Source organism: Lampris incognitus, chromosome 2 (genome assembly GCF_029633865.1).
Source record: "Lampris incognitus isolate fLamInc1 chromosome 2, fLamInc1.hap2, whole genome shotgun sequence".
In the NCBI taxonomy this organism is placed as follows: domain Eukaryota; kingdom Metazoa; phylum Chordata; class Actinopteri; order Lampriformes; family Lampridae; genus Lampris; species Lampris incognitus.
Genome location: NC_079212.1, coordinates 68,345,690 through 68,360,953, shown reverse-complemented (window position 1 = coordinate 68,360,953; position 15,264 = coordinate 68,345,690). Strand labels below are relative to the sequence as shown.

Below are 15,264 nucleotides of genomic sequence, written 5' to 3'. Positions count from 1 at the left end.
TTGCTAAGGTGGGGTTCAAAGCGCTGGCTCTGGGAACTGCCTCACACCAGGACCAGGACCAGGACCAGGGCTAGGTTAAGACACAGTCTCTTGTTTTTAGTCAACTCGTTGCACCATGGTTCAGCTTGGGCCCAGCTTGTGTTTTAATTGCTAAATATATCTTAAGCATTCTTCTCCTTCCTGGAACAGGCGAGGTTGGTCATCAGTGTAGTAATGCCCAGGCCATGTATGGTGTGGCCTGCATTTCCCCACACCGGTACGTAAGAGCTGGCCAAACGCTATATCCAGAGTGTTTTGTGTGAGTGGTCATGTGAGAGCGTCCGCCCCGACACTTCAAAAGCCCTTGTCTAGCAGCGGAGAGGAAGGTGTCCCCGATCCAAAGCAAATAGACCTCTGCTGTGAAGAATAAGGAACCGGTAGGTAGGAGCAGATCCTTTGGCTTATTCGTGGCAACTCCTCACTCTGATCTCGCTTTGAAAACAAATGAACAGGGCCGATTAAGAATCCGATACGAACGAGGGGGAGGCAACGAAAAAGGAAAAACGCCTGTGAGAACTTTCGTCAGTCCTGCCTGCCATTGATTCCTGAGCAGAATCCAGGACTGGTGGACAGAAATAAATAAATAAGCAGCAGTTAGGGACAGCGTCGCTTTACAGGGGCGCATTGTTATCAGGGTGCCCTGGTTCAACCCAGGCCAAGATGTGCTTATGTGATGCTGTTATGACCACCTCTCCCCCCTCCCCCCCAGCTGGTTATGAGTGCATCCCTAAACCTACCCTCTCACATCCTGCAGGCTAAGAGACCGAGTTGTGTTGTTCTCGTAACGCACTGCACTGAGAGCAGACCAAGGCGAATGAGCTGTAACTGCACTTGGACACCGATCGTCCCGTGAGTCACATTTGACGGGGTTTGGATTATTAGAGTTCAAGCTCTGCCCCCCCCTCCTACACCTTACGCACCCCCACCTCTCCCCAGCCATCCCATCAGCTCGTGCCGGCCACACAGCCGTCTCCATGCTTTGTGAGCAGCAGGGCAGCGCTGGCCTGAGAAACGTTGTCAACGTCTAACCTTGGACAAGTTTCCCTTAAACTCACGATAATCTCTGCTGGTTTTGTTGATGGTTTTAGCAAATCTCTACTTGTGTCGGGGGGCTGTGTGTGTGTGTGGGGGGGGTGAACAACGTGTAAATCAGTGCTCTCTCTTTAAACCGGTGCCCGTGGTTTCTTGATGCATGCTACTAAACAGGAATCAGGAACACACCATTTATTGTCGTTTCTTTCATGTACTTGCGTCCACGAAAGAAACCAAATTCCGTTTCCGCCAGCCCGCGGCAGTGCGACACAAAAGACAAAAACACACATCCTAAATTTCTCAAAAAACAACACCACCAAAAACATACAAAAACAGACAGAACAAAGCAAAAAAAAAAAAAAACAGCAAAAAAACCACAAACAGTTGACAACACAGTCCACTCAGGGCAACACAGTCCACTCAGGGCAACACAGTCCAAACATTCCACTGTCCAGGAGAAGGAACGCCAGTCAGGGTGACTGTCGGAGCTGCCGGTCTGCATGGGCTAGCAGCTAGCTTAGCGTGCCCTGCTTCCGCGTCCTGTCAGACCACCCTCGGTGTTACTTCCTAGGGCGCAGCTCCAGCATGGCCGTGGTCCCTGAGCCCACCAGACGCGGCGGACCAGGCTCCCTCAGCTGATCCAACACCAGCTCTCCCAGCCAGAAACCTTCGACACACCTCCGCGCACTCCACACGACGACACTAAAACACAGCCAAGGCCAGGCGAGGCCGCTGCCAGACCGCCCTCGGTGTTACTAGAACTGCCGGTCTGCACGGGCTAGCAGTTAGCTTAGCCTGCCCCGCCTCCGCGTCCTGTCAGACCGCCCTTGGAGTTTCCTCCTCGGGCGCAGCTCCAGCATGGCCGTGATCCCTGTGGCAACCGGACGGAGCAGACCAGGCTCCCTCAGCTGATCCAACACCAGCTCTCCCAGCCATCAAACGAAGACAAAACAAACTTGGACGCAGACAAAGACCCTGCATGGACGGTACTGGGCGAGGCCGCTGCAAACGTGAATTCGTGCCGCCATCTTCCCACACCGGAAGTGGTGTGGTTCCGAGAATGGTTCATCTCAATGGGTCTATCCTTCTGGTGAATGCTTTTTGGGGCAGCTCCGTGACCACTTTACAGCTTTGGACAGGTTTTCTGAAGAAAACGTTATTCATGTTTCCATCCTAATTCACTTTAAGTAATACACAAGTTCCTCATAAGCGCAACCAATGCCACATTAACACTCAAAAGAGAAGCACAGAAGGACCGACAGATGCTGCTTGCATGGGAAGTGGCGAAATGTTGTGTAAATCCCACGTAACTGTTGCCATCGCTGTTTACCCCATCGTTTCCTCACCGACACATCCGCTTTTCCACCTCAAGCAAGTGCAACACGTTTGTGTGAGCTGTCAGAGATTATATTCACAACTTGTAAAGCAGCTTAGAAATAGCTTGATGGTGGCAGCCACAGCTACCTAGCGGAGGAAAGGTCTGGAACCAGGCTGTTGTTTGTTATCATTGTAATGTGTACTGTTATCATCTGAGGAGCACATGGACGTTGGTTGTGTATTTGTTTTGTTTGTCTTCGTCTGTTCATATTTAAAGTAGCTGTGGGCTGTTGAGTTACCTGCAGGCCATATTAACACGAACCCTGCAGCTCGCCCTCCTTGGTCCATCTCCAGTAGATGACTGTCTGGCTCCTTCACCATAGCGACCAGCTCTAGGTCCAGACTTTTCTTACCGGTTCCAAAATGGTGGAGAAAAAAAAAAAAGCAACTTGCGATCACCCTCTGTTGACTCGCCCACTGCCTTCAGGAAAGACCTCAAAGCGTTTCTCCTCCAGAGACACCTTCATCCTTATCTGGTGATACGTTGTAGTGAATATGAGAATATGAATACTACTAGAAGAACCCCGCTACAATGTAGAGGTTTGGTTATCCACCCGTCTAAATCTCCCTCCTCTTCATCCTGCCAGCTAACCGCCTTCCCCCGGCCCCTAAACCCCCCCCACTCCAATTCCCTTCCCCCAAATGCTCAGAATCATCTGAAATGCCGAGAAAAGTGGTTTTTAGCCGTTTTTAGAAAATGCATATTTTGCATAATTATGCATAATTATTTTAATTTTCTGCTATTTTTCTGGTCCTCTCTGGAACAATACCTACCACCTCCAAAAAAAAATGAGGATCATAAGTGCATTTTTGCAAAAATGCATTTATTTTGCATAATGCCAAAACATTTCTAAGCCCGTTTTTTTTATATAGGTGAAAAAATCAAAGATGCTCAGAATCACCTGAAATGCCGAGAAAGGTGTTTTTTAGCCATTTTTAGAAAAATGCATATTTTGTATATTTATGCATAATTAATTATGCATAATTTTAATGTTCTGCTATTTTTTATAGGTGCCCCTGATCATCCCCAATAACCTCCAAAAAGAATCAAGGCCCCAAGTGCTTTAGTTTGGCCGTTAATAGACTCTCACACAGACACACACCACACACCAGACACACATTGCGAAAATACGGGAGTAGATTGTGCCTGTGCTTACTAGTGGTGTGTACCACGGAGCCCTGTTCCGCCTGCACTGCAGCATTTCCTTGTTTTCTGAGTTGGGGCATTCTCCTTCACAATCTCCTATTCACTGCCACTGGAGCGCCAAGGTGCACCCGTTACATGCACTGAACATGACGTGTGCAGTATTATTATTATACCATTACTGTGATACCATTACCGTACCATTACTGTGATACCATTACCATACCATTACTATGATATCATTACCGTACCATTACTGTGACACCATTACCATGATAGCATTACCGTACCATTACTGTGACACCATTACCATGATAGCATTACCGTACCATGACTATGATACCATTACCGTACCATTACTGTGATAGCATTACCGTACCATGACTATGATACCATTACCGTACCATTACTGTGATACCATTACCGTACCATGACTATGATACCATTACCGTACCATTACTGTGATACCATTACCGTACCATGACTATGATACCATTACCATACCATTACTGTGATATATATCATCACCGTACCATGACTATGATACCATTACCACACCATTACTGTGATGCAGCTTGTTTACAATCAGAATTATCTGTTAAGAGCAGACGGTCTTGAAAGTTGATTTGGGTAAAAGCAGCTGCTAAATGAATAAATGTGACTGTAACGAGATGAGAGAGAAAGATCATTTATTTGTTGCCGTTTTTTTCAAATTGAATCTCTTGTTCTCTCACCAAATCATGTACAAATTGAGGAAACGGTGTTATCTGGTTTCACAGAAGGGGATTAACTGTCTGGACTATTCATCTTTCATTCAGTGGCAAATACTAATTTTGATTACAACATCACAAATACTGTCACCGTCTGATCAGATCACTGTAAAAATAAAAATAGCTCATAATAAGATCCGATATTATAGTTTAAAATTTTATTTCCATTGTTACAAATAAATGCATCATGCATTGTTTGTTGTTAATGAAAGGTGATGTTGCTAAATTTGTGTCTTAACAAATTTTAATTTGTTTTGTTTGTGTCTGTCCGTTATTATTTAAAGTATCTGTGAGCTGTGGAAGGAACTGCACCAAATTACCTGCAGACCATATATATACATGTAGCCTGCGGGTCATATATACATGTAGCCTGCGGGTCATATATACATGTAGCCTGCAGGTCATATATACATGTAGCCTGCAGGCCATATATACATGTAGCCTGCAGATCATATATACATGTAACTTGCAGACCATATATAAATGTATTCTGCATATACATGCAGCCTGCAGACCATATATCGATGTAACTTGCAGACCATATATAAATGTAGCCTGCATATACATGCAGCCTGCAGACCATATATACATGTAGCCTGCAGACCATATATACATGTAACTTGCAGACCCTATATACATACAGTCTGCAGGCCATATATACATGCAGCCTGCAGACCATATAGCCATGTAACTTGCATACTACATATAAATGTAGCCTGCATATACATGCAGCCTGCAGGCCATATATACATGTAGCCTGCAGGCCATATGTACATGTAGCTTGCAGACCATATCTACATGTAACTTGCAGACCATATATACAGTGCATCTGGAAAGTATTCACACCCCTTCACTTTCCCCACATTTTGTTATGTTACAGCCTTATTCCAAAATGGATTAAATTCATTTTTTTCTCATCAATCTACACACAATACCCATAATGACAAAGTGAAAAATGTTTTGTAGAAATTTTTGCAAATGTATTAAAAATAAAAAACTGAAATATTGCATGTACATAAGTATTCACACCCTTTGCTATGACACTCAAAATTGAGCTCAGGTTCATCCTGTTTCCACTGATCATCCTTGAGATGTTTCTACATCTTGATTGGAGTCCACCTGTAGTAAATTCAATGGATTGGAAATGATTTGGAAAGGCACACACCTGTCTATATAAGGTCCCACTGTTGACAGTGCATGTCAGAGCAGAAACCAAGCCATGAAGTCAAAGGAATTGTCTGTGGACCTCCGAGACAGGATTGTATTGAGGCAAAGATCTGGCGAAGGGTACAAAAAAATTTCTACAGCTTTGAAGGTCCCGAAGAGCACAGTGGTCTCCATCATTCGTAAATGGAAGAAGTGTGGATCCACCAGGACTCTTCCTAGAGCTAGCCGCCCAGCCAAACTGAGCAATCGGGGGAGAAGGGCCTTGGTCAGGGAGGTGACCAAGAACCCGATGGTCACTCTGACAGAGCTCCAGCGTTCCTCTGTGGAGATGGGAGAACCTTCCAGAAGGACAACCATCTCTGCAGCGCTCCACCAATCAGGCCTTTATGGTAGAGTGGCCAGACAGAAGCCTCTGCTCAGTAAAAGGCACATGACAGCCCGCTTGGAGTTTGCCAGAAAGCACCTAAAGGACTCTCAGACCATGAGAAACAAGATTCTTTGGTCTGATGAAACCAAGATTGAACTCTTTGGCCTGAATGCCAAACGTCACGTCTGGAGGAAACCAGGCACCTCGCATCACCTTGCTAATACCATCCCTACAGTGAAGCATGGTGGTGGCAGCATCATGCTGTGGGGATGTTTTTCAGCGGCAGGAACTGGGAGACTAGTCAGGATCGAGGGAAAGATGAATGGAGCAAAGTACAGAGAGATCCTTGATGAAAACCTGCTCCAGAGCGCTCAGGACCTCAGACTGGGGTGAAGGCTTACCTTTCAACACGACAACGACCCTAAGCACACAGCCAAGACAATGAAGGAGTGGCTTCAGGACAAGTCTGTGAATGTCATTGAGTGGCCTGGCCAGAGCCCAGACTTGAACCCCATTGAACATCTCTGGAAAGACCTGAAAATAGCTGTGCAGCGACGCTCCCCATCTAACCTTACAGAGCTCGAGAGGATCTGCAGAGAAGAATGGGAGAAATACCCCAAATATAGGTGTGCCAAGCTTGTAGCTTCATACCCAAGAAGACTTGAGGCTGTAATTGGTGCCAACGGTGCCTCAACCAAGTACTGAGTAAAGGGTGTGAATACTTATGTACATGCAATATTTCAGTTTTTTATTTTTAATAAATTTGCAAAAATTTCTACAAAACCTTTTTCGCTTTGTCATTATGGGGTATTGTTTGTAGATTGATGAGCAAAAAAAAGGAATTTAATCCATTTTGGAATAAGGCTGTAACATAACAAAATGTGGGGAAAGTGAAGGGGTGTGAATACTTTCCGGATGCACTGTACATGTAGCCTGCAACTCGCTCTGCTTGGCCTGTCTCTGGCAGATTACTGTCTGTGCCCTTTTTCAAATTGAATCTCTTGTTCTCCACTGACTGCAGTATTCATGACCAAATTGAGGAAACAGCATTGTCTGGTTTTACACAGGCGACAATTCACTGTGAATTCAGGGGGAAATGGTAATTTTGATTACGGCATGAAACGTCCTATGTCAAACCTTCATAAGTTGTCAAAAAAAAACAACTTGTTATTTTTGACACGCAAAATGTTTGGGCTTGTTTCTGCTGATCCGCCATGATATGAGCGGTAACGAGAATGAAGTTTGCTGCCTGTGTGAGTGCAGACACATCATCACCCTCTGAGTCCACGCTGTAGATGTAATGACTTGTGTTGCTGTAACACTATATGTAGTGTTATTATACTACAGTAATCAATGGTGGTTACATTACATTACATCACAGTCATTTAGCCAACACTTTTATCCAAAGTGACTTACAATAAGTGCATCATTTCACGTAGGAAATCAAGAGAACTACTAGTCATCAGAGGTCATAAGTACATCTAAACAAGCATCTAAGAGCAAAACCAGTGCTAAAGTAAAAGTGCAAGAAAGAGATTTTTTTGTTTTTTAAATGAGTGAATACAATATGTGCTAAGAACACGTAACAGGGTAGTACTTCTTAAGGAGGTGAGTTTTCAACCTGTGCTGAAAGATGGGCAGCAACTCCAATGTCCTGACATCAGTGGGGAGTTCATTCCACCACTGTGGAGCCAGGACAGAAAAGAGCCGTGACCGGGTTGATCGGCAGCAGGGGCCTCTGAGCGACGGGGCAACCAGGCATCCCGAGGCAGCAGAGTGAAGTGGTCGGGCGGGGGTATAGGGCTTGACCATGGCCTGGAGATAGGAAGGAGCTGTTCCTTTCACTGCCCTGTTGGCTAGCACCAGAGTCTTAAACTGGATGTGAGCAGCTACTGGGAGCCAGTGTAGGGACATGAGAAGGGGGGTTGTGTGGGAGAACTTAGGGTGGTTGAATACCAGACGAGCGGCAGCTTTCTGAACAAGCTCCAGAGGTCTGATGGCCGACGCTGGGGCGCCAGCAAAGAGAGATTTGCCGTAGTCCAGCCGGGAGATGACCAGAGCCCGGATGTGCACCTGTGCCATCTCATCAGTGAGGAATGGGTGAATCCTCCAGATTTCTCCTCTATACCATAGAGGAGAAATCTGCAGGAGTGAGCAACCGATGCAACGTTTGCAGCAAACGATAGTTGGTCATCCAGGATCACACCCAGATTCCTCGCAGTCCGAGTTGGTGTCACCACGGTGTTGTCAATGGTGATGGCCAGGTCTCGGTGTGGGCAAACTTTCCCCGGGAGGAACATCAGCTCTGTCTTGTCCAGATTGAACTTCAGGTGGTGTGTCGCTATCCACTCCGAGATGTCAGTCAAGCACGCAGCAATGCGTGTCTCTACTTGTGTGTCAGAGGGAGGAAAGGACAAGATCAGCTGGGTGTCATCGGCATAACAATGGTAAGAGAAGTCATGCGAACGAATAACAGAACCCAGGGCTGTCGTGTACAGGGAGAAAAGGAGAGGACCCAGAACCGAACCCTGTGGAACGCCTGTAGTCGGTCTGAGAGGCTCCGACACAGATCCCCTCCATGTCACCTGGTAAGAGTGACCCGTCAGGTAGGATATAAACATTGAGAGTGCAGAGCCTGTGACACCCAGCCCCTCGAGGGTAGAGAGGAGGATCTGGTGGTTCACTGTGTCGAACGCAGCTGACAGGTCCAGGAGTATCAGGATAGAGGAGAGAGAGTTTGCTCTCACAGAGTGCAGCGATCCTGTCACTGCAAGGAGGGCCGTCTATGTCGAGTGACCCACCTTGAACCCAGACTGGTTGTGGTCCAGGAGGTTGTTCTGGTGGTGGTACAAAGAACGTTGGTTAAAGACAGCACGTTCGAAAGTTTTGGTTAGAAAGGGTAAAAGGGAAACTGGTCTGTAGTTTTTGACGTCAGAGGGGTTAAGTGATGGTTTCTTGAGAAGAGGGGGTGACTCTAGCAGTCTTGAAGGCAGATGGAAAGCATCCTGCCAGGGGGGAGGTGTTGATGAGGTGGGTTAGAAAGGGAAGGATTTCAGGTGCTATAGACTGAAGAAGAGGGGGAGGGGACCAGGTCAAAAGAGCATGAGGTGGGGCGACTGGATGTGATGAGGTTGAGGACCTTGTCAGGGGAGAGGGGAGCGAGGTGGGATAGGGTGGGACGTGGAGATGTGAGGGAGGGTGTAGAGGGTGGGGATACTACAAGCAGCACTAACTGAGTGGTGAGAAACAGAGGATATGATGTCGATTACCTTCTTGTCAAAGAAGTTAGCGAAGTCATCAGGGAGAAGGGAGGAAGTAGGAGGAGGAGGTGGGGGTTGAAGAAGTGTAGAGAAAGTTTCAAAGAGTTTCTTAGGATTAGAGGCAGAGGATAGGATTTTAGAGCTATAGAAGGCAGCCTTAGCAGCAGAAAGGGAGGAGGAAAAAATGGAAAGAAGAGATTGGAAGTTGAGAAGATCCTCTGGAGTTTGCCTTTTCTCCATTTGCGCTCTGCCACTCTTAGGCTCCATCTGTCAGTACGTACTGAGTCGGACAGCCAAGGGGCAGGTGGAGTTGGGCTTGCAGGCCTGGAGATGAGGGGACAGAGATTGTCCAGAGAAGAGGAGAGTAGTAGAACAAAGCTCAAGACATTGAGGGGGAAAAAGTTCTTCAAGAGATTTGTTGTTTAACTCAGAGGTTATCGAATCTGGAAATTTTGTCAACTTAGCACTTGTTCCAAAAAAGAACCAGTTATCGAATTCCGACCCAACATCTAGCATAAGAACGTGAATTGGAAGAGCATTTTCAGTCATAGTGCCCAGCACTAATAATTGTGTTCATACAGTACTGACAAAGAATCTTGCATATATTACTTGTACAGATCAGACATCTAAAGTCCACTTTATGTTCCGCTTCCGGTGTGAGAAGATGGCGGCACGAATTCGCGTTTCCAGCAGCCTCACCCAATACCGTACATTCAGTGTCTTTGTCCATGTCTGCGTTTAAGTTTTGTCTTCGTTTGATGGCTGGGAGAGCTGGTGCTGGATCTGCTGGGAGAGCTTGGTCTGCTGCATCCTGTGGGCCCAGGGACCACGGCCCTGCCTGGAGCTGTGTCCGAAGAGGTAATACTGTTGGCGGTCTGACAGGACGCGGACACATGGCAGGCTAAGCTAACTGCTAGCCCATGCACACCGGCAGTTCCGATAACACCAAGGGTGTCAAGGGTGTCATCGTGTGGCGTGTGGGGAGGTGTGTCGGGCGTGTCTGGCTGGGAGAACTGGCATTGGATCGGCTGGGGTAGCCTGGTCTTCTGCGTCCGGTGGGCCCAGGGACCATAGCCCCTGCCTGGACTCACGCTCGGGGGTGGGGGGGGCACACCGAGGGCGGTCTGATGGGCTGCGGAGGTGGGGTGGGCTGGGCTTGCTGCGGGCCCGTGCAGACTGGCAGTTCCGACGGTCATCCTGGCTGGTGTTTGTTCCCTTAAAACAGTGATTTTTTTTTTAAGTTTGGATTTTTGTGTTAGTTTAGATATATGTGTTAGCTAGTATATATGTTGTTGAGGTTCTTGTAGTTTTTGTATGTGTTGTTATCTTTGTGTTGCACTGCTGTGGGCTGGGGAAAACAATATTTAGTTTCATTTCATGTAGGGAAGTACATGAAATGAAATGACAAAGTGTTCCTGGTTCCTGACAGTACGTTGAAACTGCAATGATTCTTATATTGATAACATTGATACAATATATTATGACTATTATTAACAATATACCTAGCATGATAAAAATACTGTATACTGCAAACAATGTAAACAATTCTGTGATACATTGTGAGGAAAATCTGGGATTCAGTTCAAGTCCGTTTTATTTGTATAGCCCATTATCACAAATTACACATTTGCCTCGGGGGGCTTCACAGCAACACAACATCCTGTCCTCAGACCCTCACATGGGATAAGGAACAAGTCCCTAAAAAACCCGCTCCCTTGTTGGCGCAAATGCTCGTTTGTTAGATGTGTGTTTGAGTGTATGAGTGTGTCTGCATCCGCCGGTCCCGGAGGATTGCTTCACTGTTTTGTTGACTGTTGATATGGACTACAAACAGAATTTCCTGACACACTTTAAGCAGCTCCTGTACTTTCCCCGTGCTGCAGACGGGGACGGGGGACTCCAGTATTCATGAGACAGCTTTTTTAAGGTGACTTTGTTTGATACCCTTCTAACGTGGCTCAGCAGTGGCACCAGAGTGTGTGTGTGTGTGTGGGGGGGGGGGTTACCAGGGCCCAGATGGGGGGGAGGGAAGCCTGGAATTAATATTGTTTTGGTTTGCAAATTTTATTTCTAACTAACTAGTGTCATAACTTTGGTTAAAATTGGCTCAATACATCGGTCAAGGGACTTAAAGAAAATAGTGGAGGCTCTCTGAGGCCCCCCCTCACCCCTTACAAAAGGTGCAAAATGGTTTAGTCCGCCTGTCACGAGCATCTCTCAGTGCAGCTCATCTAGTCCTGTCACGAGTGACTGCTGATACAAGCACAAGCACAGAGTCACGTCCTTCCCAAAGAAAGCAAAATCTGGGTTCCAGAAAAGAAAGGAGAAAAAGCAAAGAGAGAGAAGGCCAAATGAGGGAAAACGTCTGTTGAGTAATTTCTCCCAAAAGAAAGGTGAGCTAGGAGCTTTTAAGAGCAAGGTGGCTAGCTGCAAGACAGTTAAGTCAGGTTAAAATAGATGAATGTACTGTGACAGCAAATAATAGGCAGTATGCTAGAACTCACAAAAAGTGGTGCGTGAGAGACAAAAGAGGAAAGGGGCTCACAGAGACCGCTTATGTATAGGGCCCAGAATCTTGTGCTACGCCCCTGGCTGGGAGACTCGGCAGCACCTGAAGCCCACCGTGGCATTATAAAATGGTAACAAATGGATGCAAAGGAACCAGGAAAAGTGGCGTCTTCATGTGAACGTGTGTTTTGTTTAATCTAGTTAATAGTCCATATGTAAACATGTGTGGAAATATGGTTTTATACAGGGTGTGTGTGTGTGAGGGGGGGTGGTGCCGCAGGTGGATTACTTGGGCTGTGGGGACGTCCCTTCCTTCATTCTGTTGCCAGGATTTCTCTGGCGGGGCCTGTGAACTCGCCGGCGTGCTGCCTCAGCGCCAGACTATAAGAGGCTTTGAGAGATCTGCGTCTCTCTTTCTGCCTCTCGGGCTCTTTCTCTCCTCCCGTCTTTATTTCTGCTCTCTCTCTTTTCTCTCTCATCTGTCCCTGACCCTGGACGGTCTCTCGCTCAGGTGGCCTGTTGAATAGCAAGAAGCAGCGGAGGTAGGAGGCAAACGCAGGGCATTTATATTTTGACCCGCTTGAACTTTCAGTGTTTTGGATTCATTTTTTCCTGTGGTGAGACTGTTGAACCTGTATCTGTCTAAAGACAATATCGTCATCCACTTTCCCGTTGATACCGTGGACTTAGTAGCAGCCTTATTCCTCATGTTCTGTTCACTCATTAGCAATGGATGTGTTTGTCACCGGTCATATTGACCCAAGCCACCTCTGGATTTTATAGCAATACAATTGTAATATTTATCTGAAATTACCAAATATGTCTTAAACTAATCTCACGTATTACTAATATTAACTAATATTAACACTTTATGGTTAGTGGTTGTAATTTCAAACGGGTCATTTTGACCCAAACAAGAACATAAGGGTTAATATGTTTAGAGACGTGGTGTCATGTAAAGACAGGGATGGATGCAGCGTGCTGAGAATCCCAAAGCCTGAAAGCAGAAACAGAACTGAAGAGTAACGTATTTACTGATCACACTTCATTTGTACGTTGTCTACAGTTTGGCCAGAGTCGTTTGTGCGTTAGACCATATAGACATGTAGCTTGCAGACCATACATACATGTAGCATGCAGACATATAGACATGTAGCCTGCAGACCATATATACATGTAGCCTGCAGACCATATAGACATGTTGCCTGCAGATCATATATACATGTAGCCTGCAGACCATATAGACATGTTGCCTGCAGACCATACATACATGTAGCCTGCAGACCATATATGTATACATGTAGCCTGCAGACCATACATACATGTATTCTGCAAACCATATAGACATGTAGCCTGCAGACCATATATACATGTAGCATATAGACCATATAGACATGTAGCCTGCAGACCATATAGACATGTAGCCTACAGACAATATATACATGCATCCTGCAGACCATATATGCATGCATCCTGCAGACCATATATACATGTAGTCTGCAGACCATATATACATGTAGCCTACAGACCATATAGACATGTAGCCTGCAGACCACGTAGACATGCAGCCTGGAGACCATGTATACATGTAGTCAGGCTGAGAAGGTGGCTGGTGGTCGTGCTGGAGATGTTGGAGTTGGGCAAACCAGACACCTTCTGCATCATCTTCCTTTCCGCATACTTCTAACGTCGTCCTACACCCTCACACATTGTTCCATAGCTCTCTGGGGAACAATGGCCTATCCATGTGACTGAATTGTTAACAAACCACATGACGTGCAGACATCAGGATACACAGCAGGCTGTCAGTCTAACGTGTGTCTGCTTTCAAACATCATCTGTTGGTATTAAACAATGATGGGGCAACGAGACAGCGTTAGATGTCGCACAAAATATCTTAATAATTTCAATATCTTGATGATAATTTAAGGTTCAGTAAGTGTCTTTTTGAGGTGGTCATGTGGATTTTATATTTTAAAATGCATTCATTAATTAAAAAATAACTAATTAATCAGTCAACTGGAAGCGCGGCAGGCTAGCAGTTAGCTTAGCCTGGACAGGGAGTTTTCGGACTGTGTTGCACTGAGCGGACTGTGTTGTTAACTATTTATGCTTTATTTTCGTTGCTCCTCTCTGTTCTTTTGTGTTGCACTGCTGTGGGGCCGCGTTAAAACCAAACTTAGTGTCTTTTGTGTACGCAACAAAAGAAAAATGACAATAACTTGTTCCTGATTCCCGACTCCTGAGGGGGCAGAAAATCTGGAATTCAACTCTAAACCTCAGCGTCTCAGTGTTGTGTTGAAGCAGAGCACTTTTAATTATTGATCCCTGCGTGTGTGTGTGTGTGTGTGTGTGTGTGTGTGTGTGTGTGTGTGTGTGTGTGTGTGTGTGTGTGTGTGTGTGATTTTAAGGGCTGTGTGAGTAGTCGTGTGTTTGCGTGTATCTGATTTTGTGCCTGACTGTGCATGCAGATGCATTTTTATGAGTGAATTAAATGCCCTGGCACCAGCACGTGCGGTAATAAACGGCAGTGCAGTGCCTTTTACCTACAGCGTCCCTCCCCATCAGTCGTTTCGGCTGTGTGTACCATGTTAATGCACTCAGTCTGGCCAGAGAGCCATCATGGCACACAGCCAAAGTAATGGTCGGTCCACACGGGTAGGATGAACTGGTCTACACCACTGTAGCAATCCAACTGGTGGTCTTACAAACTAAAAATGAACAAGTTCTTTCTAAAACTTCCGGTAACACTTTAGTACGGGGAACATAGTCACCATTAATTAGGTGCTTATTAGCATGCAAATTAGCAACATATTGCCTCTTAATCGGTCTTTATTACGTATTCATTAATGCCTTATTCTGCATGGCCTTATTATACAACCAGTAAGCCATTAACTATGAGTTTTCCCTCTATAACCTCAGAAGTATTGCTTATTAGTAGTACCATCTCAATATGCTTTGCTTAGTATGGACTTTATAAGGTGGTAGTACCACAAGAAGAGTTATTCTCCCTTACTAACACTTAATGAATAGGGTCTGTTCTTACATAACAAAACACAAAACTACAAGTGTTCATAGTGTTAAATTACTCTAAATTAAGTTTTTGTTACTTAGAATATGTTCCCCATACTAAAGTGACATCTTGATCATTACTAATTCACTAGTAATTAAGTTTTTTATGTTCCCCATACTAAAGTGTTACCAAACTTCCAACTGTTGCACTAAATCCAAGTGTTGATAGTTATGTTTGAATCAATTACTAAAATGTTTAAAGTTTGGATTGACTTTTTATACTCCTGTCATAATTTGTAACTCAGCGTTTGTGTGTGTTATCTCTTTACTTATTGGATTGCTTTTGCGTTGCTCATTTTGTTGTGCCTGAAATTGTGGTCTGATTGTCAGTTTAGCAGAGCCCTCTCTAATTCTCTCCCACTCTCTTGTGCGCTCTCTTTTCCCCCATAGGATGCTGTCGCTCAGCAGTTTGAAGCAGTCGTTCCTACCTGCCGTGGAGAGGACCACCTAACCAGACACCACTCGATGCTGTGAACAGATGGGATGCATGAACCAATCCAGGATTAATTAGGGGGGGCTCGTCAACCA

At 45.6% G+C, this 15,264-nt stretch overlaps 1 long non-coding RNA gene across 1 annotated transcript; it reads left to right on the top strand.

Moving 5' to 3' along the window:
- Nucleotides 1-360: 360 nt before the first annotated feature.
- LOC130108012 (uncharacterized) lies at nucleotides 361-15,244 on the top strand. The gene is made up of 3 exons (XR_008809846.1): nucleotides 361-416; nucleotides 794-888; nucleotides 15,127-15,244. It is a non-coding gene; the product is annotated as an uncharacterized LOC130108012 (long non-coding RNA).
- The last annotated feature ends 20 nt before the right edge of the window (nucleotides 15,245-15,264 follow it).